Genomic DNA, 25,254 nt, shown 5'->3' with positions numbered 1-25,254 from the left:
TTTTATCAACAGACATTGCCAGGTGAGTATGACCACATGCTTCATAACACATTTCAGTTATTAATAGGTGTCAGTAGGTGCTCACAAACTGAAACTGTCACATTCAACTAAATAATGATAATACTGCAATTTAATTTAATGATGCATAAAATAAAGGCTCCAGTGAGAATTGAACTCACGACCCCTGGTTTACTAGACCAGTGCTCTAACCACTGAGCTATGGAGCCAGATGAAGCCCCTGTCACCAAAAGACACGCGTGAAATCAAACAGGATTAAAGATGGCTTGAGCATCAGCACACGTTGCCTGGTTAATTAGATCAATTAATTGTATGGTAATTCAGTTAAAGATTGTGCCCATGACCTTATCTTTTATGTTGCCATGTAAATGTCTGGTAAAAAAGAAAAGCCACGTTGGAAAGTGTACAACACATTAGAAAATGAAATCTTTGAGAAAGTTTCAAGAAAGAACCACACTTACACGACACGCCGACACCACATTTCAAAATGTTACCAATGCAGGATGTAAACTGACTTAGAATCTCCAGCAAGAACTGAAGGGCACGGACCCCCAGGTTACAAGACCAGTGCTTTCACTGCTGAGCAACAGAGCTATTCCCATATATCTTAATGCGAGACCCATTCAGTGCTATTTTCCGACGACACTTCACAACAAATATATTTGGATGATATTAATTCAGAAACATTTCAACATTAATACAAGATGCTCTGGGCCACATTGGGTCCCTGGTGAAATGGAACAATGACTTGGTGCACTCGAACATGGGCCAACTTTGAAAACAAATGACTTTTATTTTCAATCACAGGTGTGAAATAAAAGAGGCCCCAGTGAGAATTGAACTCACGACCCCTGGTTTACGAAACCAGTGCTCTAACCCCTGAGCTATGGAGCCAGTTGGCTACAGTTCTATGCAAACCTCTTGAGGTGAGAACAAAATTGAGGAAACATATCACAAAACCAAAAACCTGGCTCTCTGAGGAACTGGTGACCAATTAAACGACTGTTTTGTCGCACACACACTTTACATTAAAAAGTTATTCAAACAAGTAAACTCCTAAGTTAGTTGTTGCCCAAAACAATGCCACACCTGTACCAAGTCAGTGCTACCGTGCCCCCTGCTGTTTCTTATTAGCATTGCTGAAAACTTAAAAGAACAGCCTCTCGATACACGTATAAAATAGCCCAGATCTGTGCTTGTCATTCTTTGACTGTGATTAACGCCCCCAGATTGGTTGAAGCGCGTCACATGACCGCGAGCAAGCAGCCAACCAGAGGTGCGCCCCTCCCAAACATGTACGGCTCTGGATTGGTTGAAGTGCGTCACGTGACCGCGAACTCCCCACTTTGTAGAAGCAGCAACATCATGGCCACGGAAAGCTGACGGTCGATCCACTCTTACACGGCTCACTCATACACACAGCTCACTCATACACACAGACAATCGCATGCAGCTCAGAGGAGACGGGTGAGTGAGAGTGAGACAGAGCCATGCTCCGTCCACTGCTGCCCTGAGGAACCCCCGTGCTCTCCACTGCTGGCTTTAGGAAGAGCTGTGCTCGCTCCGCTGCTGAACTGAAGGAGAGCCGTGCTCTTTCCATTACATAAGTGCTTAAATCCACTGCTGGATGAAGGCCCACCGCACGTTGTTTGAGTGGATCGTAAGGATTTACTTGACCAGTCTGTTGGGGGCCGCCGCACGCTGTGGTTGTTCGCCATAGGCGCCCCCCAACAACCTAGTTTGTCAATATTGCCGAAGCAGGATGCAAAACTACACAGGCCCCAGCGAGAATTGAACTCGCGACCCCTGGTTTACAAGACCAGTGCTCTAACCACTGAGCTATGGAGCCACTCATTTTCCACACCTGCAAATTCAGTCTTAAAAAGCTCACAAAACTTGTTAATCACAGCTTCATGTAAACTTGACCCTGTTAGCAACTTACGTACACATATGACACTTCTAAATAATAACTTTCGGTTGGCAATAATCTAGAAAAAACTGCCACATTACTGCTAAATACTAGGTCCACATTGCATCCCGGTTTCCTTAATAGTGACTCGGTGCTCTTCCCACAGCATAGGCCAATTTTGAAAACCAAGGGTTTTAATGTTTCACTCAGTCTCTTTGAAGAATAAGCAAAACGCAGGCTTCAGGGAGAATTGAATTCACGACCCCTGGTTTACAAAACCAGTGCTCTAACCCCTGAGCTATGGAGCCAGTTGGCTACATTTTAATGCAAACCTCTTGAGATGAGAACACAATTGAGGAAACATATCACGATACAAAAACCTGGCTCTCTGAGGAACTGGTGACCGATAAAACAACTATGTTATCGCAAACACACTTTAAAAGTTATTCAAACAAGTAAACTCCTAAGGCGCCGTACATAAATTACGTCACGCGATTTTGGACGATTTTTGGCCTTCCCCCCGTCGTCACACGGCGGCACAAAAAGTCAGACCCCCCCCCCCCTCAAATATGACGTCACAAAGCTCTGCCCCCCTCCCCAAAAAATAAAACATGCTTCAAATCGCTTTAAACTATTGTCATTGTAGTGCGTATTTAATGCACCGCTGCACGCTGATGTTGTAGAAGAAAACATTTATACTGGTAGGAACGAAGTGGACCAGACCACCAATAGATTAATGTGTCCGTCCGTCCGTCCATCTGTCCGACAAGATGGCCGCCCGCTCCCCCTGCGATCTGTGAACTAAACAAGATGGCCGTCGCTTCCGGCGCCTCACGGCGAAACTTTAAACTTCGCTTCAAATTTACTTTACTGAAACGCAGCACGTTTTTTTAACACAGAGACAAGATACATTTATTAACACAGAGACGAGATACATTTAATCGCCTTATTTGTGCACGAAAAGCACGGCGCGAGGCCTAGTGCGGCAGGCTTCGCGAGGCCTAGTGCAGCAGGCTTTGCGAGGCCTACTGCAGAAAAGGCATCGCGAGGCCTACTGCAGAGAAGGCTTCGCGAGGCCTACTGCAGGGAAGGCTTCGCGAGGCCTACTGGAGAGAAGGCTTTGCGAGGCCTACTGCAGAGAAGGCTTCGCGAGGCCTACTGCAGAGAAGGCTTCGCGAGGCCTAGTGCAGAAGGCTTCGCGAGGCCTACTGCAGTAGGCTTCGCGAGGCCTAGTGCAGGAGGCTTCGCGAGGCCTACTGCGACAGGCTTCGCGAGGCCGTCCGTCTGTCCGACAAGATGGCCGCCCGCTCCCCCTGCGATCCGTGAACTAAATGAACTAAACAAGATGGTCGTCGCATCCGGCGCAGCTAATGACATCGCCTGTTGCAATCCTTGCTCTGTGGGCGCGCGAGTCAGTGGGGAGGGGGGTGTGGACGTCATCGCTCACCCCCCATGCACAAATCATTTTCTTTTTAACTCCTCTATACCCGGTCGATATCCCTGTACCGGTATTAGTATAATTCCTACCAGCCCACCCCGCAGGGTCCTGTTTGGTAAATGTGTCGAGTTTATACTGGTAGGAACGAAGTGGACCAGACCACCAATAGATTAATGTGTCCGTCCGTCCGTCCGACAAGATGGCCGCCTGCTCCCCCTGCGATATGTGAACTAAACAATATGGCCGTCGCTTCCGGCGCCTCACGGCGAAACTTTAAACTTCGCTTCAAATTTACTTTACTGAAACGCAGCACGTTTTTTTAACACAGAGACAAGATACATTTATTAACACAGAGACGAGATACATTTAATCGCCTTATTTGTGCACGAAAAACACGGCGCGAGGCCTAGTGCGGCAGGCTTCGCGAGGCCAAGTGCGGCAGGCTTTGCGAGGCCTACTGCGGAAAAGGCATCGCGAGGCCTACTGCAGAGAAGGCTTCGCGAGGCCTACTGCAGGGAAGGCTTCGCGAGGCCTATTGCAGAGAAGGCTTCGCGAGACCTAGTGCAGAAGGCTTCGCTAGGTCTACTGCAGAGAAGGCTTCGCGAGGCCTAGTGCGGCAGGCTTTGCGAGGCCTACTGCAGAGAAGGCATCGCGAGGCCTACTGCAGAGAAGGCTTCGCGAGGCCTAGTGCAGAAGGCTTCGCGAGGCCTACTGCAGGAGGCTTCGCGAGGCCTAGTGCAGGAGGCTTCGCGAGGCCTACTGCGACAGGCTTCGCGAGGCCGTCCGTCTGTCCGACAAGATGGCCGCCCGCTCCTCCTGCGATCCGTGAACTAAATGAACTAAACAAGATGGCCGTCGCATCCGGCGCAGCCAATGACATCGCCTGTTGCAATCCTTGCTGTGTGGGCGCGCGAGTCAGTGGGGAGGGGGGTGTGGATGTCATCGCTCACCCCCCATGCACAAATAATTTTCTTTTTAACTCCTCTATACCCGGTCGATATCCCTGTACCGGTATTAGTATTATTCCTACCAGCCCACTCCGCAGGGTCCTGTTACTGGTAGGAACGAAGTGGACCAGACCACCAAGAGATTATTGTGTCCATCCGTCCGTCTGTCCGTCTGTCCGACAAGATGGCCGCCCGCTCCCCCTGCGATCTGTGAACTAAACAAGATGGCCGTCGCTTCCGGCGCCTCACGGCGAAACTTTAAATTTCGCTTCAAATTTACTTTACTGAAACGCAGCACGTTTTTTTAACACAGAGACAAGATACATTTATTAACACAGAGACGAGATACATTTAATCGCCTTATTTGTGCACGAAAAGCACGGCGCTAGGCCTAGTGCGGCAGGCTTCGCGAGGCCTAGTGCGGCAGGCTTTGCGAGGCCTACTGCAGAAAAGGCAATGCGAGGCCTACTGCAGAGAAGGCTTCGCGAGGCCTACTGCAGGGAAGGCTTCGCGAGGCCTACTGCAGAGAAGGCTTCGCGAGGCCTAGTGCAGAAGGCTTCGCTAGGTCTACTGCAGAGAAGGCTTCGCGAGGCCTAGTGCTGCAGGCTTCGCGAGGCCTAGTGCGGCAGGCTTCGCGAGGCCTACTGCAGAGAAGGCATCGCGAGGCCTACTGCAGAGAAGGCTTCGCGAGGCCTACTGCAGAGGCTTCACGAGGCCTAGTGCAGAAGGCTTCGTGAGGCCTACTGCAGGAGGCTTCGCGAGGCCTAGTGCAGGAGGCTTCGCGATGCCTACTGCGACAGGCTTCACGAGGCCGTCCGTCTGTCCAACAAGATGGCCGCCCGCTCCCCCTGCGATCCGTGAACTAAATGAACTAAACAAGATGGCCGTCGCATCCGGCGCAGCCAATGACATCGCCTGTTGCAATCCTTGCTCTGTGGGCGCGCGAGTCAGTGGGGAAGGGGGTGTGGACGTCATCGCTCTGTGGGCGCGCGGGTCAGTGGGGAGGGGGGTGTGGACGTCATTGCTCTGTGGGCTCGCGGTTCAGTGGGGAGGGGGGTGTGGACATCATTGCTCTGTGGGCGCGCGAGTCAGTGGGGAGGGGGGTGTTGACGTCATTGCTCTGTGGGCGCGCGGGTCAGTGGGGAGGAGGGTGTGGACATCATTGCTCTGTGGGCGCGGGTCAGTGATGAGGGGGGTGTGGACGTCATTGCTCTGTGGGCTCGCGGTTCAGTGGGGAGGGGGGTGTGGACGTCATTGCTCTGTGGGCGCGCGAGTCAGTGGGGAGGGAGGTGTTGACGTCATTGCTCTGTGGTCTCGCGGGTCAGTGGGGAGGGGGGTGTTGACGTCATTGCTCTGTGGGCACGCGGGTCAGTGGGGAGGGGGGTGTGGACGTCATCGCTCACCCCCCATGCACAAATCATTTTCTTTTTAACTCCTCTATACCCGGTCGATATCCCTGTACCGGTATTATTAATTAAGTAGAACGTGTTGTCTATATTTATTTAAAGTTGCGCATTTTTACGTGACATCACATTTCTCCCCCCCCCCCTCGTCACAAATGTCTGACCCCCCCCCCCTAGGTGCGTGACGTTATTTACGGACGGCCCCTAAGATAGGAGTTGCCCAAAACAATGCCACACCTGTACCAAGTCAGTGCTACCGTGCCCCCTGCTGTTTCTTATTAGCATTGCTGAAAACTGAAAAGAACAGCCTCTCGATTTGTCAATATTGCCGAAGCAGGATGCAAAACTGTACAGGCCCCAGCGAGAATTGAACTCGCGACCCCTGGTTTACAAGACCAGTGCTCTAACCACTGAGCTATGGAGCCACTCCTTTTCCACAACTGCAAATCCATTATTAAAAATCTCACAAAACCTGTTAATGCAACATTGCACTAATGCCTCAACTGAGAAGTTAATTGCGATGTGGCCAAAAACGACAAATTGCGTCACACAGCTCCATGTAAACTTGACCATGATCGCATCTCATGACTTGGGAAGATAAAATTTAAGCATGTACACGTATGACACTTCTAAATAATAACTTTCGGGTGGCAATAATCCAGAAAAAACTGCCACATTACTGTGAAACACTCGGTCCAATTTGCATCCCGGTTTCCTTAATTGTGACTTGGTGCCCTCCCACAGCATAGGCCAATTTTGAAAACCAAGGATTTCTTTGTTTCGCTCAATTTATTTGAAGAATAAGCAAAACGAAGGCCCCAGTGAGAATTGAACTCACGACCCCTGGTTTACGAAACCAGTGCTCTAACCCCTGAGCTATGGAGCCATCTGAGTGTGCAGTTGTATCAAATTCTAAGGGAATAATTTAGATTTGAAGTCATCGTGACTGCAGGGATGCATACTCTTTGGTTCTTTTGTTAAAGTCACGTAGGTATAAAAAAAATTAAACCACGACGTTTCGATCGCAACACAAGCGACCGTCATCAGGTGGAACAAATCCAGCAGGGGAACTGATGACATAGGAGAAAGAGCTGCTGCACCAAAGTTTACATCGGATTTTGAAGGAATGTCGAACTTAAATCCCCAAAAAAATTAGCTATACCAAATACGAATTCTGCTATGTTAAGGTAGATGCTCCTTCGTGACATATAACCTTGGAAAGCTTATATTAATTGCAAACATCGCAAAGCCGAAGTTCCAAAAGTGTTACAAAAGTTATTGCACCCCCTGCAGTTCTCAATGTGCCACGGGCGCTCACGACACAACTGCGTGGCGAACATCCTAAAACACGTGGGAGCTCACATTCGTCAACCTCACCGCACCAGGATGTGATATTTTTAAAACTATTTACCAGGTAAGAAGCGACCTGGCTATCACCAATGATAGCTCGACGAAGAGGCTTATCGTCACGTGGAAATGTATAGCAGCCAAATACTCTAAACGTGTGACGTTGATTTTAAATGTGGATGGCAAACCCGGAGTATCCGTAAAAAAATCCACACGACCACGCGGAGAGAGACACGCAAACTCCAAACAATCAGGCGTCAGTGTCGAAATCGAACCCACCACCTCCTGTAAACAAGGCGAGGTAGTTATCAAAAGCCATCTGAGCAAAATATCGGCTTTTATAACTGATGACTGAGGAAGCTTGTAACAAACACACACACACCACATCGAACAGAAAGTAAGGCAACGTTCTAAAGAGTACATTTGACTGGCTTTATCCAATAAATGTTGCCTTAGTTATCGTGCATGATATTTACACCAAACGCGCGTGACTCCATGCCCCCGAGTATCATGAAAGTTCGCTGTCACTGACTGAAAGAGCTCCACGTACGTTGTTCCGGAGACTCATTTGGATCCTACGTATGTTGGTGGTCAGTAAGAATGGAACTCTCAATCGCTGGTTTCGGGTCTCCATGACTGAACCCGTTTAATGTTCAAAAGCGTTCACAATGTAAATTTTGGTGGTTTTATCAACAGACATTGCCAGGTGAGTATGACCACATGCTTCATAACACATTTCAGTTATTAATAGGTGTCAGTAGGTGCTCACAAACTGAAACTGTCACATTCAACTAAATAATGATAATACTGCAATTTAATTTAATGATGCATAAAATAAAGGCTCCAGTGAGAATTGAACTCACGACCCCTGGTTTACTAGACCAGTGCTCTAACCACTGAGCTATGGAGCCAGATGAAGCCCCTGTCACCAAAAGACACGCGTGAAATTAAACAGGATTAAAGATGGCTTGAGCATCAGCACACGTTGCCTGGTTAATTAGATCAATGAATTTTATGGTAATTCAGTTAAAGATTGTGCCCATGACCTTATCTTTTATGTTGCCATGTAAATGTCTGGTAAAAAAGAAAAGCCACGTTGGAAAGTGTACAACACATTAGAAAATGAAATCTTTGAGAAAGTTTAAAGAAAGAACCACACTTACACGACACGCCGACACCACATTTCAAAATGTTACCAATGCAGGATGTGACCTGACTTAGAATCTCCAGCAAGAACTGAAGGGCACGGACCCCCAGGTTACAAGACCAGTGCTTTCACTGCTGAGCAACAGAGCTATTCCCATATATCTTAATGCGAGACCCATTCAGTGCTATTTTCCGACGACACTTCACAACAAATATATTTGGATGATATTAATTCAGAAACATTTCAACATTAATACAAGATGCTCTGGGCCACATGGGTCCCTGGTGAAATGGAACAATGACTTGGTGCACTCGAACATGGGCCAACTTTGAAAACAAATTACTTTTATTTTCAATCACAGTCTGAAAAAGGTGTGAAATAAAAGAGGCCCCAGTGAGAATTGAACTCACGACCCCTGGTTTACGAAACCAGTGCTCTAACCCCTGAGCTATGAAGCCAGTTGGCTACAGTTTTATGCAAACCTCTTGAGGTGAGAACACAATTGAGGAAACATATCACAAAACGGAAAACCTGGCTCTCTGAGGAACTGGTGACCGATAAAACAACTGTTTTATCGCACACACACTTTAAAAGTTATTCAAACAAGTTAGTTGCTGCCCAAAACAATGCCACACCTGTACCAAGTCAGTGCTACCGTGCCCCCTGCTGTTTCTTATTAGCATTGCTGAAATCTTAAAAGAAAAGCCTCTCAATTTGTCAATATGGCCGAAGTAGGATGCAAAACTACACAGGCCCCAGCGAGAATTTAACTCGCGACCCATGGCTTACAAGACCAGTGCCCTAACCACTGAGCTATGGAGCCACTCATTTTCCACACCTGCAAATTCAGTGTTACAAAGCTCACAAAACCTGTTACTGCAAGATGGCACCAATGCTTCAACGGAGAAGTTTATACAGGTAGGAACAGTTCCACACTGCCCACCAGGGATTATTTGTCTGTCTGTCGTGCATAGCCACGCCCTCGATTTGTATTTGATAGAGCGCTTCGGGTGGGCTCAGCACTACGTGACGCGCTGCCCCACGCAGCTTCCGCCGCGTGACACGGATCGCACGAATGCGCTGTCCAACCAAGTTCCTACCTGCCCACTCTGAAGGAACGTGTTTGCGATGTGGCCAAAAAGGACAAATTGCGTAACACAGCTTCATGTAAAGTTGACTATGATAGAAACTCATGACTTGGGAAGTTTGAATTTAAACAGGTGGCAATAATCCAGAAAAAACTGCCATATTACTGTGAAATATTCGGTCCAACTTGCATCCCGGTTTCATTAATAGTGACTCGGTGTTCACCCACAGGATAGGCCAATTTTGAAAACCAAGGATTTTAATGTTCCACTCAGTCTCTTCGAAGAATAAACAAAACGAAGGCCCCAGTGAGAATTGAACTCACGACCCCTGGTTTACGAAACCAGTGCTCTAACCCCTGAGCAATGGAGCCAGTTGGCTACTGTTTCATGCAAACCTCTTGAGGTGAGAACACAATTGAGGAAACATATCACAAAACCAAAAACCTGGCTCTCTGAGGAACTGGTGACCGATTAAACAACTGTTTTATCGCACACACACTCTAAAAGTTATTCAAACAAGTAAACTCCTAAGTTAGTTGTTGCCCAAAACAATGCCACATCTGTACCAAGTCAGTGCTACCGTGCCCCCTGCTGTTTCTTATTAGCATTGCTGAAATCTTAAAAGAACAGCCTCTCAATTTGTCAATATAGCCGAAGTAGGATGCAAAACTACACAGGCCCCAGAGAGAATTTAACTCGCGACCCATGGCTTACAAGACCAGTGCCCTAACCACTGAGCTATGGAGCCACTCATTTTCCACACCTGCAAATTCAGTGTTAAAAAGCTCACAAAACCTGTTACTGCAAGATGGCACCAATGCTTCAACGGAGACGTTTATACAGGTAGGAACAGTTCCACACTGCCCACCAGGGATTATTTGTCTGTCTGTCGTGCATAGCCACGCCCTCGATTTGTATTTGATAGAGCTCTTCGGGCGGGCTCAGCACTACGTGACGCGCTGCCCCACGCAGCTTCCGCCGCGTGACACGGATCGCACGAATGCGCTGTCCAACCAAGTTCTTACCTGCCCACTCTGAAGAAACGTGTTTGCGATGTGGCCAAAAATGACAAATTGCGTAACACAGCTTCATGTTAAGTTGACCATGATAGAAACTCATGACTTGGGAAGTTTGAATTTAAACAGGTGGCAAGAATCCAGAAAAAACTACCATATTACTGTGAAATATTCGGTCCAACTTGCATCCCGGTTTCATTAATAGTGACTCGGTGCTCACCCACAGGATAGGCCAATTTTGAAAACCAAGGATTTTAATGTTCCACTCAGTCTCTTTGAAGAATAAACAAAACGAAGGCCCCAGTGAGAATTGAACTCACGACCCCTGGTTTACGAAACCAGTGCTCTAACCCCTGAGCTATGGAGCCAGTTGGCTACTGTTTCATGCAAACCTCTTGAGGTGAGAACACAATTGAGGAAACAAATCACAAAACCAAAAACCTGGCTCTCTGAGGAACTGGTGACCGATTAAACAACTGTTTTATCGCACACACACTTTAAAAGTTATTCAAACAAGTAAACTCCTAAGTTAGTTGTTGCCCAAAACAATGCCACACCTGTACCAAGTCAGTGCTACCGTGCCCCCTGCTGTTTCTTATTAGCATTGCTGAAATCGTAAAAGAACAGCCTCTCAATTTGTCAATATGGCCGAAGTAGGATGCAAAACTACACAGGCCCCAGCGAGAATTTAACTCGCTGGCCCATGGCTTACAAGACCAGTGCCCTAACCACTGAGCTATGGAGCCACTAATTTTCCACACCTGCAAATTCAGTGTTAAAAAGCTCACAAAACCTGTTTCTGCAAGATGGCACCAATGCTTCAACGGAGACGTTTATACAGGTAGGAACAGTTCCACACTGCCCACCAGGGATTATTTGTCTGTCTGTCGTGCATAGCCACGCCCTCGATTTGTATTTGATAGAGCTCTTCGGGCGGGCTCAGCACTACGTGACGCGCTGCCCCACGCAGCTTCCGCCGCGTGACACGGATCGCACGAATGCGCTGTCCAACCAAGTTCCTACCTGCCCACTCTGAAGGAACGTGTTTGCGATGTGGCCAAAAAGGACAAATTGCGTAACACAGCTTCATGTAAAGTTGACCATGATAGAAACTCATGACTTGGGAAGTTTGAATTTAAACAGGTGGCAAGAATCCAAAAAAAACTACCATATTACTGTGAAATATTCGGTCCAACTTGCATCCCGGTTTCATTAATAGTGACTCGGTGCTCACCCACAGGATAGGCCAATTTTGAAAACCAAGGATTTTAATGTTCCACTCAGTCTCTTTGAAGAATAAACAAAACGAAGGCCCCAGTGAGAATTGAACTCACGACCCCTGGTTTACGAAACCAGCGCTCTAACCCCTGAGCTATGGAGCCAGTTGGCTACTGTTCCATGCAAACCTCTTGAGGTGAGAACACAATTGAGGAAACAAATCACAAAACCAAAAACCTGGCTCTCTGAGGAACTGGTGACCGATTAAACAACTGTTTTATCGCACACACACTTTAAAAGTTATTCAAACAAGTAAACTCCTAAGTTAGTTGTTGCCCAAAACAATGCCACACCTGTACCAAGTCAGTGCTACCGTGCCCCCTGCTGTTTCTTATTAGCATTGCTGAAATCGTAAAAGAACAGCCTCTCAATTTGTCAATATGGCCGAAGTAGGATGCAAAACTACACAGGCCCCAGCGAGAATTTAACTCGCTGGCCCATGGCTTACAAGACCAGTGCCCTAACCACTGAGCTATGGAGCCACTCATTTTCCACACCTGCAAATTCAGTGTTAAAAAGCTCACAAAACCTGTTTCTGCAAGATGGCACCAATGCTTCAACGGAGACGTTTATACAGGTAGGAACAGTTCCACACTGCCCACCAGGGATTATTTGTCTGTCTGTCGTGCATAGCCACGCCCTCGATTTGTATTTGATAGAGCTTTTCGGGCGGGCTCAGCACTACGTGACGCGCTGCCCCACGCAGCTTCCGCCGCGTGACACGGATCGCACGAATGCGCTGTCCAACCAAGTTCCTACCTGCCCACTCTGAAGGAACGTGTTTGCGATGTGGCCAAAAAGGACAAATTGCGTAACACAGCTTCATGTAAAGTTGACCATGATAGAAACTCATGACTTGGGAAGTTTGAATTTAAACAGGTGGCAATAATCCAGAAAAAAACTGCCACATTGCTGTGAAATATTCGGTCCAACTTGCATCCCGGTTTCATTAATAGTGACTCGGTGCTCACCCACAGCATAGGCCAATTTTGAAAACCAAGGGTTTAATGTTCCACTCAGTCTCTTTGAAGAATAAGCAAAAGGAAGGCCCCAGGGAGAATTGAACTCACGACCCCTGGTTTACAAAACCAGTGCTCTAACCACTGAGCTATGGAGCCCTCTGAGTGTGGGGTTTTATCAACTTCTAAGGGAATAATCTAGATTTGAAGTCATCGTGACTGCAGGGATGCATACTCTTTGGTTCTTTCGGTAAAGTCACGTAGGTATAAAATAAATTAAACCACGACGTTTCGATCTCAACACAAGCGACCGTCATCAGGTGGAACAGATCCAGCAGGGGAACTGATGACATAGGAGAAAGAGCTGCTGCACCAAAGTTTACATCGGATTTTGAAAGAATGTAAAAGTTATATCCCAAAAAACTTAGCTATACCAAATACGAACTCTGCTATGTTAAGGTAGATGCTCCTTCTTGACATATAACCTTGGAAAGCTTATATTAATTGCAAACATCGCAAAGCCGAAGTTCCAAAAGTGTAACAAAAGTTATTGCGCCCCCTGCAGTTCTCAATGTGCCACGGGCGCTCACGACACAACTGCGTGGCGAACGTCCTAAAACACGTGGGAGCTCACCAGGATGTGATCTTTTTAAAACTATTTTACCAGGTGAGGTCCCACTGAGCTTTTTAGCTCTTTTTCAGAAGCGACCTGGCTATCACAAATAATAGCTCGACGAAGAGGCTTATCGTCACGTGGAAATGTATAGCAGCCAAATACTCTTAACGTGTGACGTTGATGTTAAATGTGGATGTCAAACCCGGAGTACCCGTAAAAAAATCCACACGACCACGCGGAGAGAGACACGCAAACTCCAAACAAACAGGCGTCAGGGTCGGAATCGAACCCACCACCTCCTGTAAATCAGGCGAGGTAATTTACAAAAGCCATCTGACCAAAATATCGGCATTTATAACTGATGACTGGGGAAGCTTGTAACAAACACACACACACCACATCAAACAAAAAGTAAGGCAACGTTATAAAGAGTACATTTGACTGGCTTTATCCACTAAATATTGCCTTAGTTATCGTGCATGATATTTACACCAAACGTGCGTGACTCCATGCCCCTGAGTATCATGAAAGATCGCTGTCACTGACTGAAAGAGCTCCACGTACGTTGTTCCGGAGACCCATTTGGATCCTACGTATGTTGGTGGTCAGTAAGAATGGAACTCTCAATCGCTGGTTTCGGGTCTCCATGACTGAACCCGTTTAATGTTGAAAAGCGTTCACAATGTAAATTTTGGTGGTTTTATCAACAGACATTGCCAGGTGAGTATAACCATATGCTTCATAACACATTGCAGTTATTAATAGGTGTCAGTAGGTGCTCACAAACTGAAACTGTCACATTCAACTAAATAATGATAATACTGCAATTTAATTTAATGATGCATAAAATAAAGGCTCCAGTGAGAATTGAACTCACGACCCCTGGTTTACTAGACCAGTGCTCTAACCACTGAGCTATGGAGCCAGTTGAAGCCCCTGTCACCAAAAGACACACGTGAAATTAAACAGGATTAAAGAAGGCTTGAGCATCAGCACACGTTGCCTGGTTAATTAGATCAATTAATTGTATGGTAATTCAGTTAAAGATTGTGCCCATGACCTTATCTTTTATGTTGCCATGTAAATGTCTGGTAAAAAAGAAAAGCCACTTTGGAAAGTGTACAACACATTAGAAAATGAAATCTTTGAGAAAGTTTCAAGAAAGAACCACACACGACACGCCGACACCACATTTCAAAATGTTACCAATGCAGGATGTTAACTGACTTAGAATCTCCAGGAAGAACTGAAGGGCACGGACCCCCAGGTTACAAGACCAGTGCTTTCACTGCTGAGCAACAGAGCAATTCCCATATATCTTAATGCGAGACCCATTCAGTGCTATTTTCCGACGACACTTCACAACAAATATATTTGGATGATATTAATTCAGAAACATTTCAACATTAATACAAGATGCTCTGGGGCCACATTGGGTCCCTGGTGAAACGGAACAATGACTTGGTGCACTCGAACATGGGCCAACTTTGAAAACAAATGACTTTTATTTTCAATCACAGTCTGAAAAAGGTGTGAAATAAAAGAGGCCCCAGTGAGAATTGAACTCACGACCCCTGGTTTACGAAACCAGTGCTCTAACCCCTGAGCTATGGAGCCAGTTGGCTACAGTTTTATGCAAACCTCTTGAGGTGAGAACACAATTGAGGAAACATATCACAAAACGGAAAACCTGGCTCTCTGAGGAACTGGTGACCGATAAAACAACTGTTTTATCGCACACACACTTTAAAAGTTATTCAAACAAGTTAGTTGCTGCCCAAAACAATGCCACACCTGTACCAAGTCAGTGCTACCGTGCCCCCTGCTGTTTCTTATTAGCATTGCTGAAATCTTAAAAGAACAGCCTCTCAATTTGTCAATATGGCCGAAGTAGGATGCAAAACTACACAGGCCCCAGCGAGAATTTAACTCGCGACCCATGGCTTACAAGACCAGTGCCCTAACCACTGAGCTATGGAGCCACTCATTTTCCACACCTGCAAATTCAGTGTTAAAAAGCTCACAAAACCTGTCACTGCAAGATGGCACCAATGCTTCAACGGAGAAGTTTATACAGGTAGGAACAGTTCCACACTGCCCACCAGGGATTATTTGTCTGTCTGTCGTGCATAGCCACGCCCTCGATTTGTATTTGATAGAGCGCTTCGGGCGGGCTCAGAACTACGTGACGCGCTGCCCCACGCAGCTTCCGCCGCGTGACACGGATCGCACGAATGCGCTGTCCAACCAAGTTCCTACCTGCCCACTCTGAAGGAACGTGTTTGCGATGTGGCCAAAAAGGACAAATTGCGTAACACAGCTTCATGTAAAGTTGACCATGATAGAAACTCATGACTTGGGAAGTTTGAATTTAAACAGGTGGCAATAATCCAGAAGAAACTGCCATATTACTGTGAAATATTCGGTCCAACTTGCATCCCGGTTTCATTAATAGTGACTCGGTGCTCACCCACAGGATAGGCCAATTTTGAAAACCAAGGATTTTAATGTTCCACTCAGTCTCTTTGAAGAATAAACAAAACGAAGGCCCCAGTGAGAATTGAACTCACGACCCCTGGTTTACGAAACCAGTGCTCTAACCCCTGAGCTATGGAGCCAGTTGGCTACTGTTTCATGCAAACCTCTTGAGGTGAGAACACAATTGAGGAAACATATCACAAAACCAAAAACCTGGCTCTCTGAGGAACTGGTGATCGATTAAACAACTGTTTTATCGCACACACACTTTAAAAGTTATTCAAACAAGTAAACTCCTAAGTTAGTTGTTGCCCAAAACAATGCCACACCTACACTATGAGATCTCTTTTACCAGTGGCAAAAAATAATGGTAGGTTTTTACCCTTTTAACTGGTACAAAACTGACACCTTTATTCAAGGCATCATGTTTGCAATGACCACAACACAAGTAGTCAATAAAGCAAACAAAAAGAAGCAACTCTGATAAGAATAATAATAATAATATGCACTGTCCTTGAAGTTTGCCACTGGTAAAAGAGATCTCATAGTGTAAATGTTTACCCCGAACTCTCAATACTCTGATATTGCACTGTTTTTGAGTTGTACGCCTTCTGGTGTCATCTGGCCCTACACCAATGGGACTAGGCTCTAAAGAAAGCCGTCTCGGGTGTGGGCCAATCAACTTCAAGGACAGTGCATATTATTATTCTTATCAGAGTTGCTTCTTTTTGTTTGCTTTATTGACTACTTGTGTTGTGGTCATTGCAAACATGATGCCTTGAATAAAGGTGTCAGTTTTGTACCAGTTAAAAGGGTAAAAACCTACCATTATTTAATGCCACACCTGTACCAAGTCAGTGCTACCGTGCCCCCTGCTGTTTCTTATTAGCATTGCTGAAATCTTAAAAGAACAGCCTCTCAATTTGTCAATATGGCCGAAGTAGGATGCAAAACTACACAGGCCCCAGCGAGAATTTAACTCGCGACCCATGGCTTACAAGACCAGTGCCCTAACCACTGAGCTATGGAGCCACTCATTTTCCACACCTGCAAATTCAGTGTTAAAAAGCTCACAAAACCTGTTACTGCAAGATGGCACCAATGCTTCAACGGAGACGTTTATACAGGTAGGAACAGTTCCACACTGCCCACCAGGGATTATTTGTCTGTCTGTCGTGCATAGCCACGCCCTCGATTTGTATTTGATAGAGCTCTTCGGGCGGGCTCAGCACTACGTGACGCGCTGCCCCACGCAGCTTCCGCCGCGTGACACGGATCGCACGAATGCGCTGTCCAACCAAGTTCCTACCTGCCCACTCTGAAGGAACGTGTTTGCGATGTGGCCAAAAAGGACAAATTGCGTAACACAGCTTCATGTAAAGTTGACCATGATAGAAACTCATGACTTGGGAAGTTTGAATTTAAACAGGTGGCAATAATCCAGAAAAAACTACCATATTACTGTGAAATATTCGGTCCAACTTGCATCCCGGTTTCATTAATAGTGACTCGGTGCTCACCCACAGGATAGGCCAATTTTGAAAACCAAGGATTTTAATGTTCCACTCAGTCTCTTTGAAGAATAAACAAAACGAAGGCCCCAGTGAGAATTGAACTCACGACCCCTGGTTTACGAAACCAGTGCTCTAACCCCTGAGCTATGGAGCCGGTTGGCTACTGTTTCATGCAAACCTCTTGAGGTGAGAACACAATTGAGGAAACATATCACTAAACGGAAAACCTGGCTCTCTGAGGAACTGGTGACCGATAAAACGACTGTTTTATCGCACACACACATTAAAAGTTATTCAAACAAGTAAACTCCTAAGTTAGTTGTTGCCCAAAACAATGCCACACCTGTACCAAGTCAGTGCTACCGTGCCCCCTGCTGTTTATTATTAGCATTTCTGAAATCTTAAAAGAACAGCCTCTCAATTTGTCAATGTGGCCGAAGTAGGATGCAAAACTACACAGGCCCCAGCGAGAATTTAACTCGCGACCCATTGCTTACAAGACCAGTGCCCTAACCACTGAGCTATGGAGCCACTCATTTTCCACACCTGCAAATTCAGTGTTAAAAAGCTCACAAAACCTGTCACTGCAAGATGGCACCAATGCTTCAACGGAGAAGTTTATACAGGTAGGAACAGTTCCACACTGCCCACCAGGGATTATTTGTCTGTCTGTCGTGCATAGCCACGCCCTCGATTTGTATTTGATAGAGCGCTTCGGGCGGGCTCAGCACTACGTGACGCGCTGCCCCACGCAGCTTCCGCCGCGTGACACGGATCGCACGAATGCGCTGTCCAACCAAGTTCCTACCTGCCCACTCTGAAGGAACGTGTTTGCGATGTGGCCAAAAAGGACAAATTGCGTAACACAGCTTCATGTAAAGTTGACCATGATAGAAACTCATGACTTGGGAAGTTTGAATTTAAACAGGTGGCAATAATCCAGAAAAAACTGCCACATTGCTGTGAAATATTCGGTCCAACTTGCATCCCGGTTTCATTAATATTGACTCGGTGCTCACCCACAGCATAGGCCAATTTTGAAAACCAAGGGTTTTAATGTTCCACTCAGTCTCTTTGAAGAATAAGCAAAACGAAGACCCCAGTGAGAATTGAACTCACGACCCCTGGTTTACAAAACCAGTGCTCTAACCCCTGAGCTATGGAGCCAGTTGGCTACTGTTTCATGCAAACCTCTTGAGGTGAGTACACAATTGAGGAAACATATCACAAAACCAAAAACCTGGCTCTCTGAGGAACTGGTGACCGATAAAACGACTGTTTTATCGCACACACACTTTAAAAGTTATTCAAACAAGTAAACTCCTAAGTTAGTTGTTGCCCAAAACAATGCCACACCTGTACCAAGTCAGTGCTACCGTGCCCCCTGCTGTTTCTTATTAGCATTGCTGAAATCTTAAAAGAACAGCCTCTCGATTTGTCAATATGGCCGAAGTAGGATGCAAAACTACACAGGCCCCAGCGAGAATTTAACTCACGACCCATGGCTTACAAGACCAGTGCCCTAACCACTGAGCTATGGAGCCACTAATTTTCCACACATGCAAATTCAGTGTTAAAAAGCTCACAAAACCTGTTACTGCAAGATGGCACCAATGCCTCAACTGAGAAGTGTATACAGGTAGGAACAGTTCCACACTGCCCACCAGGGATTATTTGTCTGTCTGTCGTGCATAGCCACGCCCTCGATTTGTATTTGATAGAGCACTTCGGGCGGGCTCAGCACCACGTGACGTGCTGCCACACGCAGCTTGCGCCGCGTGACACGGATCGCACGAATGCGCTGTCCAACCAAGTTCCTACCTGCCCACTCCGAAGGAACGTGTTTGCGATATGGCCAAAAACGACTAATTGCGTAACACAGCTTCATGTAAACTTGACCATGTTAGCGACTCATGACTTGGGAAGTTTGAAGTTAAACACGTACACATATGATACTTCTAAATAATAACTTTCGGTTGGCAATAATCCAGAAAAAAACTGCCACATTACTGATAAATACTAGGTCCACTTTGCATCCCGGTTTCCTCAATAGTGACTCGGTGCTCTCCCACAGCATAGGCCAATTTTGAAAACCAAGGGGTTTAATGTTTCACTCAGTCTCTTTGAAGAATTAGCAAAACGTAGGCCCCAGTGAGAATTGAACTCACGACCCCTGGTTTACGAAACCAGTGCTCTAACCCCTGAGCTATGGAGCCAGTTGGCTACAGTTCTATGCAAACCTCTTGAGGTGAGAACACAATTGAGGAAACATATCACTAAACGGAAAACCTGGCTCTCTGAGGAACTGGTGACCGATAAAACGACTGTTTTATCGCACACACACATTAAAAGTTATTCAAACAAGTAAACTCCTAAGTTAGTTGTTGCCCAAAACAATGCCACACCTGTACCAAGTCAGTGCTACCGTGCCCCCTGCTGTTTCTTATTAGCATTGCTGAAATCTTAAAAGAACAGCCTCTCAATTTGTCAATATGGCCGAAGTAGGATGCAAAACTACACAGGCCCCAGCGAGAATTTAACTCGCGACCCATGGCTTACAAGACCAGTGCCCTAACCACTGGGCTATGGAGCCACTCATTTTCCACACCTGCAAATTCAGTGTTAAAAAGCTCACAAAACCTGTTACTGCAAGATGGCACCAATGCTTCAACGGAGACGTTTATACAGGTAGGAACAGTTCCACACTGCCCACCAGGGATTATTTGTCTGTCTGTCGTGCATAGCCACGCCCTCGATTTGTATTTGATAGAGCTCTTCGGGCGGGCTCAGCACTACGTGACGCGCTGCCCCACGCAGCTTCCGCCGCGTGACACGGATCGCACGAATGCGCTGTCCAACCAAGTTCCTACCTGCCCACTCTGAAGGAACGTGTTTGCGATGTGGCCAAAAAGGACAAATTGCGTAACACAGCTTCATGTAAAGTTGACCATGATAGAAACTCATGACTTGGGAAGTTTGAATTTAAACAGGTGGCAATAATCCAGAAAAAACTACCATATTACTGTGAAATAGTCGGTCCAACTTGCATCCCGGTTTCATTAATAGTGACTCGGTGCTCACCCACAGGATAGGCCAATTTTGAAAACCAAGGATTTTAATGTTCCACTCAGTCTCTTTGAAGAATAAACAAAACGAAGGCCCCAGTGAGAATTGAACTCACGACCTCTGGTTTACGAAACCAGTGCTCTAACCCCTGAGCTATGGAGCCAGTTGGCTACTGTTTCATGCAAACCTCTTGAGGTGAGAACACAATTGAGGAAACATATCACAAAACCAAAAACCTGGCTCTCTGAGGAACTGGTGACCGATAAAACGACTGTTTTATCGCACACACACTTTAAAAGTTATTCAAACAAGTAAACTCCTAAGTTAGTTGTTGCCCAAAACAATGCCACACCTGTACCAAGTCAGTGCTACCGTGCCCCTGCTGTTTATTATTAGCATTGCTGAAATCTTAAAAGAACAGCCTCTCGATTTGTCAATATGGCCGAAGTAGGATGCAAAACTACACAGGCCCCAGCGAGAATTTAACTCACGACCCATGGCTTACAAGACCAGTGCCCTAACCACTGAGCTATGGAGCCACTAATTTTCCACACATGCAAATTCAGTGTTAAAAAGCTCACAAAACCTGTTACTGCAAGATGGCACAAATGCCTCAACTGAGAAGTGTATACAGGTAGGAACAGTTCCACACTGCCCACCAGGGATTATTTGTCTGTCTGTCGTGCATAGCCACGCCCTCGATTTGTATTTGATAGAGCACTTCGGGCAGGCTCAGCACCACGTGACGTGCTGCCACACGCAGCTTGCGCCGCGTGACACGGATCGCACGAATGCGCTGTCCAACCAAGTTCCTACCTGCCCACTCCGAAGGAACGTGTTTGCGATATGGCCAAAAACGACTAATTGCGTAACACAGCTTCATGTAAACTTGACCATGTTAGCGACTCATGACTTGGGAAGTTTGAAGTTAAACACGTACACATATGATACTTCTAAATAATAACTTTCGGTTGGCAATAATCCAGAAAAAAACTGCCACATTACTGATAAATACTAGGTCCACTTTGCATCCCGGTTTCCTCAATAGTGACTCGGTGCTCTCCCACAGCATAGGCCAATTTTAAAAACCAAGGGGTTTAATGTTTCACTCAGTCTCTTTGAAGAATTAGCAAAACGCAGGCCCCAGTGAGAATTGAACTCACGACCCCTGGTTTACGAAATCAGTGCTCTAACCCCTGAGCTATAGAGCCAGTTGGCTACAGTTTCATGCAAACCTCTTGAGGTGAGAACACAATTGAGGAAACATATCACAAAACCACAAACCTGGCTCTCTGAGGAACTGGTGACCGATAAAACGACTGTTTTATCGCACACACACTTTAAAAGTTATTCAAACAAGTAAACTCCTAAGTTAGTTGTTGCCCAAAACAATGCCACACCTGTACCAAGTCAATGCTACCGTGCCCCCTGCTGTTTCCTATTAGCATTGAGCATTGCTGAAAACTGAAAAGAACAGCCTCTCGATTTGTCTATATTGCCGAAGCAGGATGCAAAACTATGTAGGCCCCAGCGAGAATTGAACTCGCGACCCCTGGTTTACAAGACCAGTGCTCTAACCACTGAGCTATGGAACCACTCATTTTCCACACCTGCAAATTCAGTGTTAAAAAGCTCACAAAACATGTTAATGCAAGATGCACCAATGCCTCAACTTAGAAGTTTATACAGGTAGGAACAGTTCCACACTGCCCACCAGGGATTATTTGTCTGTCTGTCGTGCATAGCCACGCCCTCAATTTGTATTTGATAGAGCGCTTCGGGCGGGCTCAGCACTACGTGACGCGCTGCCCCACGCAGCTTCCGGCGCGTGACACGGATCGCACGAATGCGCTGTCCAACCAAGTTCCTACCTGCCCACTCTGAAGGAACGTGTTTGCGATGTGGCCAAAAAGGACAAATTGCGTAACACAGCTTCATGTAAAGTTGACCATGATAGAAACTCATGACTTGGGAAGTTTGAATTTAAACAGGTGGCAATAATCCAGAAAAAACTGCCATATTACTGTGAAATAGTCGGTCCAACTTGCATCCCGGTTTCATTAATAGTCACTCGGTGCTCACCCACAGCATAGGCCAATTTTGAAAACCAAGGGTTTTAATGTTCCACTCAGTCTCTTTGAAGAATACGCAAAACGAAGGCCCCAGTGAGAATTGAACTCACGACCCCTGGTTTACGAAACCAGTGCTCTAACCCCTGCGCTATCGAGCCAGTTGGCTACTATTTCATGCAAACCTCTTGAGGTGAGAACACAATTGAGGAAACATATCACAAAACCAAAAACCTGGCTCTCTGAGGAACTGGTGACCGATTAAACGACTTTTATCGCACACACACTTTAAAAGTTATTCAAACAAGTAAACTCCTAAGTTAGTTGTTGCCCAAAACAATGCCACACCTGTACCAAGTCAGTGCTACCGTGCCCCCTGCTGTTTCTTATTAGCATTGCTGAAATCTTAAAAGAACAGCCTCTCGATTTGTCAATATGCCCGAAGTAGGATGCAAAACTACACAGGCCCCAGCGAGAATTTAACTCACGACCCATGGCTTACAAGACCAGTGCCCTAACCACTGAGCTATGGAGCCACTCATATTCCACACCTGCAAATTCAGTGTTAAAAAGCTCACAAAACCTGTTACTGGAAGATGGCACCAATGCCTCAACTGAGAAGTGTATACAGGTAGAAACAGTTCCACACTGCCCACCAGGGATTATTTGTCTGTCTGTCGTGCATAGCCACGCCCTCGATTTGTATTTGATAGAGCGCTTCGGGCGGGCTCAGCACCACGTGACGTGCTGCCACACGCAGCTTCAGCCGCGTGACACGGATCGCACGAATGCGCTGTCCAACCAAGTACCAACCTGCACACTCCGAAGGAACGTGTTTGCGATGTGGCCAAAAAGGACAAATTGCGTAACACAGTATCATGTAAACTTGACCATGTTAACAACTTATGACTTGGGAAGTTTGAATTTAAACACCGTACACGTATGACACTTCTAAATAAAAACTTTCGGGTGGGTGGGGGGGGGTTAGTGGTGGGTGGGGGGGTTAGTGGTGGGTGGGGGGTTAGTGGTGGGTGGGGGGGGGTTAGTGGTGGGTGGGGGGGGTTAGTGGTGGGTGGGGGGGGTTAGTGGCGGGTGGGGAGGGGTTAGTGATAGGTAGGGGGATTAGTGGTGGGGGGGGGGGGCACCGCCGCGACTCCGGCCAATGAGGAGACGGGCGATGTTTCATTCACAAAATGGAACTGGGGGAGGGTGGCTCCATTCATAAAATGGAAACCTTGGAAAGAAAAAAGCGGATCTTTTTGCCTCGTGTTTCTTTCAACATTCCCAGCCTTAAGGTGATTCAGTTTGTCCAAAAAAGCAAATATATTCCTTGTAAAAGATAAAACAAATTAATGCATTTCTTGGTTAATGTGAAGCATATAAATTAACCCCCCCCCCCCATAAAAAAATACTTAACGGAGTATTATATGACAATGCATATTACAGGTAGGAACAACAGGTTCCACACTGCCCACCAGGGATTACGACAAATTGCGTAACACAGCTTCATGTAAACTTGGCCATGTTAGTAACTCATGATTGGGGAGTTTGAATTCAAACACACGTAGACTTATGACACTTCAAAATAATAACTTTCGGGTGGCAATAATCCAGAAAAAACTGCCTCATTACTGTGAAATACTTGGTCCAATTTGCTTCCTGGTTTCCTTAATAGTGACTCGGTGCTCTCCCACAGCATAGGCCAATTTTTTAAACCAAGGGTTTCAATGTTTCACTCAGTCTCTTTGAAGAAGAAGCAAAACGATGACCCCTGTCAGAATTGAATTCACGACCCCTGGTTTACAAAACCAGTGGTCTAACCCCTGAGCTATAGAGGCACTCCTTTGTAACACCTTCATATTCAGTATTTGAAATCTCACTAAACCTGTTAATACACGATGGCACCAAATTACTTAAGTGAGAAGTTAATTGCTATGCGATCATATAATTTGAAATTGTGTATAACAGCTTCACGTAAACCAGACCATCTGACCAATTCATGAGGAAAATTCAACACCGGAAATTGGGCGACATCAGTTTCACGAATACATGGCTCTCCTGAAAATTCATAACCTGGGAAGTTTTAATAATAAATACACATGCACCCACCACCAATAAAAAGTCAGATGAAGTTCAAAGGGATAACTGTTTATGTGGCATTTATTATGTTAAAACTGCCACATTAATACTAAATGCGAGTGCTATGGCCTCTCGTGTAATAAATTAACCTTATGGCGGTACCCCGGGGTAACATAGTACCCCGGCTCTCGCATAATGTCCGTGATGCAGTCATTTTTAGTCTGTTGATGGTCGATGCGGCAATCGACTCACCTCAACGAGCTGTAGACGATGCACTATACAAAGTTTTATTTTTCAATCACGGATTTTTTATGCTGTTTGGCGTTTCGACATCGCGGAGTAGCACTGATTTTGGATTGATTGGTACCCCAGTTGCGGAGTTAAGTACAACCCTGGAAAAAATAGTGTGCCAAAAATAAAATATTTAATTGCCTCGGCCATTTTGTATTATTTGCTACCCCGAGGTACCGCCATAAGGATAAAATTGTTACTAAGTGTTCTCACACCTTGGGACAATTAATTTTTAAAAGCACTGTTATTTTGAAAACTAAATATTACAGGGACAATGAAAAACTCACAACCCCTTGTTTACAAAGCCAGTGCTCTAACCGCTGAGCTATGGAGCCATTTTTCTATAATCCCATTTCAAAAATACACGTGCACACATAAAAATGACAAGTTACATTCAAACAAGTAACCTCTAAGTTATTAGTATTCCAAATTTATATCACGTTATTACAAAATAATTGCTAACGTGCCCGCCCGCTGTATGAATCAACAACAGGTGCTCAATATTACCAAAGTAGGATGCAAAACTACAGAGGCCCCAGCTAGAATTTAACTCATGACCCCCTTGTTTACAAGACCAGTGGTCTATCCACT

General features: G+C 45.9%; 29 non-coding genes across 29 annotated transcripts; all 29 read right to left on the bottom strand.

Moving 5' to 3' along the window:
• Positions 1-154: 154 nt before the first annotated feature.
• Positions 155-227, bottom strand: TRNAT-AGU (transfer RNA threonine (anticodon AGU)). The gene has a single exon. It is a non-coding gene; the product is annotated as a tRNA-Thr (tRNA).
• A 612-nt stretch (positions 228-839) lies between these two features.
• Positions 840-912, bottom strand: TRNAT-CGU (transfer RNA threonine (anticodon CGU)). Its single transcript has one exon. It is a non-coding gene; the product is annotated as a tRNA-Thr (tRNA).
• An 882-nt stretch (positions 913-1,794) lies between these two features.
• TRNAT-UGU (transfer RNA threonine (anticodon UGU)) lies at positions 1,795-1,867 on the bottom strand. The gene has a single exon. It is a non-coding gene; the product is annotated as a tRNA-Thr (tRNA).
• Positions 1,868-6,067: 4,200 nt separating this feature from the next.
• TRNAT-UGU (transfer RNA threonine (anticodon UGU)) lies at positions 6,068-6,140 on the bottom strand. The gene has a single exon. It is a non-coding gene; the product is annotated as a tRNA-Thr (tRNA).
• A 388-nt stretch (positions 6,141-6,528) lies between these two features.
• TRNAT-CGU (transfer RNA threonine (anticodon CGU)) lies at positions 6,529-6,601 on the bottom strand. The gene has a single exon. It is a non-coding gene; the product is annotated as a tRNA-Thr (tRNA).
• Positions 6,602-7,900: 1,299 nt separating this feature from the next.
• Positions 7,901-7,973, bottom strand: TRNAT-AGU (transfer RNA threonine (anticodon AGU)). The gene has a single exon. It is a non-coding gene; the product is annotated as a tRNA-Thr (tRNA).
• A 621-nt stretch (positions 7,974-8,594) lies between these two features.
• Positions 8,595-8,667, bottom strand: TRNAT-CGU (transfer RNA threonine (anticodon CGU)). The gene has a single exon. It is a non-coding gene; the product is annotated as a tRNA-Thr (tRNA).
• Positions 8,668-8,959: 292 nt separating this feature from the next.
• Positions 8,960-9,032, bottom strand: TRNAT-UGU (transfer RNA threonine (anticodon UGU)). The gene has a single exon. It is a non-coding gene; the product is annotated as a tRNA-Thr (tRNA).
• A 563-nt stretch (positions 9,033-9,595) lies between these two features.
• Positions 9,596-9,668, bottom strand: TRNAT-CGU (transfer RNA threonine (anticodon CGU)). Its single transcript has one exon. It is a non-coding gene; the product is annotated as a tRNA-Thr (tRNA).
• Positions 9,669-10,608: 940 nt separating this feature from the next.
• TRNAT-CGU (transfer RNA threonine (anticodon CGU)) lies at positions 10,609-10,681 on the bottom strand. Its single transcript has one exon. It is a non-coding gene; the product is annotated as a tRNA-Thr (tRNA).
• Positions 10,682-11,622: 941 nt separating this feature from the next.
• TRNAT-CGU (transfer RNA threonine (anticodon CGU)) lies at positions 11,623-11,695 on the bottom strand. The gene has a single exon. It is a non-coding gene; the product is annotated as a tRNA-Thr (tRNA).
• A 941-nt stretch (positions 11,696-12,636) lies between these two features.
• Positions 12,637-12,709, bottom strand: TRNAT-UGU (transfer RNA threonine (anticodon UGU)). The gene has a single exon. It is a non-coding gene; the product is annotated as a tRNA-Thr (tRNA).
• A 1,309-nt stretch (positions 12,710-14,018) lies between these two features.
• TRNAT-AGU (transfer RNA threonine (anticodon AGU)) lies at positions 14,019-14,091 on the bottom strand. Its single transcript has one exon. It is a non-coding gene; the product is annotated as a tRNA-Thr (tRNA).
• A 619-nt stretch (positions 14,092-14,710) lies between these two features.
• Positions 14,711-14,783, bottom strand: TRNAT-CGU (transfer RNA threonine (anticodon CGU)). The gene has a single exon. It is a non-coding gene; the product is annotated as a tRNA-Thr (tRNA).
• Positions 14,784-15,075: 292 nt separating this feature from the next.
• TRNAT-UGU (transfer RNA threonine (anticodon UGU)) lies at positions 15,076-15,148 on the bottom strand. The gene has a single exon. It is a non-coding gene; the product is annotated as a tRNA-Thr (tRNA).
• Positions 15,149-15,711: 563 nt separating this feature from the next.
• On the bottom strand, positions 15,712-15,784 carry TRNAT-CGU (transfer RNA threonine (anticodon CGU)). Its single transcript has one exon. It is a non-coding gene; the product is annotated as a tRNA-Thr (tRNA).
• Positions 15,785-16,603: 819 nt separating this feature from the next.
• Positions 16,604-16,676, bottom strand: TRNAT-UGU (transfer RNA threonine (anticodon UGU)). The gene has a single exon. It is a non-coding gene; the product is annotated as a tRNA-Thr (tRNA).
• Positions 16,677-17,239: 563 nt separating this feature from the next.
• On the bottom strand, positions 17,240-17,312 carry TRNAT-CGU (transfer RNA threonine (anticodon CGU)). Its single transcript has one exon. It is a non-coding gene; the product is annotated as a tRNA-Thr (tRNA).
• Positions 17,313-17,616: 304 nt separating this feature from the next.
• On the bottom strand, positions 17,617-17,689 carry TRNAT-UGU (transfer RNA threonine (anticodon UGU)). Its single transcript has one exon. It is a non-coding gene; the product is annotated as a tRNA-Thr (tRNA).
• Positions 17,690-18,252: 563 nt separating this feature from the next.
• On the bottom strand, positions 18,253-18,325 carry TRNAT-UGU (transfer RNA threonine (anticodon UGU)). The gene has a single exon. It is a non-coding gene; the product is annotated as a tRNA-Thr (tRNA).
• A 304-nt stretch (positions 18,326-18,629) lies between these two features.
• On the bottom strand, positions 18,630-18,702 carry TRNAT-UGU (transfer RNA threonine (anticodon UGU)). Its single transcript has one exon. It is a non-coding gene; the product is annotated as a tRNA-Thr (tRNA).
• Positions 18,703-19,301: 599 nt separating this feature from the next.
• TRNAT-CGU (transfer RNA threonine (anticodon CGU)) lies at positions 19,302-19,374 on the bottom strand. The gene has a single exon. It is a non-coding gene; the product is annotated as a tRNA-Thr (tRNA).
• Positions 19,375-19,678: 304 nt separating this feature from the next.
• On the bottom strand, positions 19,679-19,751 carry TRNAT-UGU (transfer RNA threonine (anticodon UGU)). Its single transcript has one exon. It is a non-coding gene; the product is annotated as a tRNA-Thr (tRNA).
• Positions 19,752-20,314: 563 nt separating this feature from the next.
• Positions 20,315-20,387, bottom strand: TRNAT-CGU (transfer RNA threonine (anticodon CGU)). Its single transcript has one exon. It is a non-coding gene; the product is annotated as a tRNA-Thr (tRNA).
• A 303-nt stretch (positions 20,388-20,690) lies between these two features.
• On the bottom strand, positions 20,691-20,763 carry TRNAT-UGU (transfer RNA threonine (anticodon UGU)). The gene has a single exon. It is a non-coding gene; the product is annotated as a tRNA-Thr (tRNA).
• Positions 20,764-21,362: 599 nt separating this feature from the next.
• Positions 21,363-21,435, bottom strand: TRNAT-CGU (transfer RNA threonine (anticodon CGU)). The gene has a single exon. It is a non-coding gene; the product is annotated as a tRNA-Thr (tRNA).
• Positions 21,436-21,746: 311 nt separating this feature from the next.
• On the bottom strand, positions 21,747-21,819 carry TRNAT-UGU (transfer RNA threonine (anticodon UGU)). Its single transcript has one exon. It is a non-coding gene; the product is annotated as a tRNA-Thr (tRNA).
• Positions 21,820-22,381: 562 nt separating this feature from the next.
• On the bottom strand, positions 22,382-22,454 carry TRNAT-CGU (transfer RNA threonine (anticodon CGU)). Its single transcript has one exon. It is a non-coding gene; the product is annotated as a tRNA-Thr (tRNA).
• Positions 22,455-22,756: 302 nt separating this feature from the next.
• On the bottom strand, positions 22,757-22,829 carry TRNAT-UGU (transfer RNA threonine (anticodon UGU)). Its single transcript has one exon. It is a non-coding gene; the product is annotated as a tRNA-Thr (tRNA).
• Between the last annotated feature and the right edge of the window lie 2,425 nt (positions 22,830-25,254).

Source organism: Lampetra fluviatilis, chromosome 33, assembly GCF_964198595.1.
Source record: "Lampetra fluviatilis chromosome 33, kcLamFluv1.1, whole genome shotgun sequence".
NCBI classification, from domain to species: Eukaryota; Metazoa; Chordata; class Hyperoartia; order Petromyzontiformes; family Petromyzontidae; genus Lampetra; species Lampetra fluviatilis.
The sequence above is the reverse complement of the archived record's forward strand: the minus strand, read 5'-3'. Positions and strand labels throughout refer to the sequence as shown.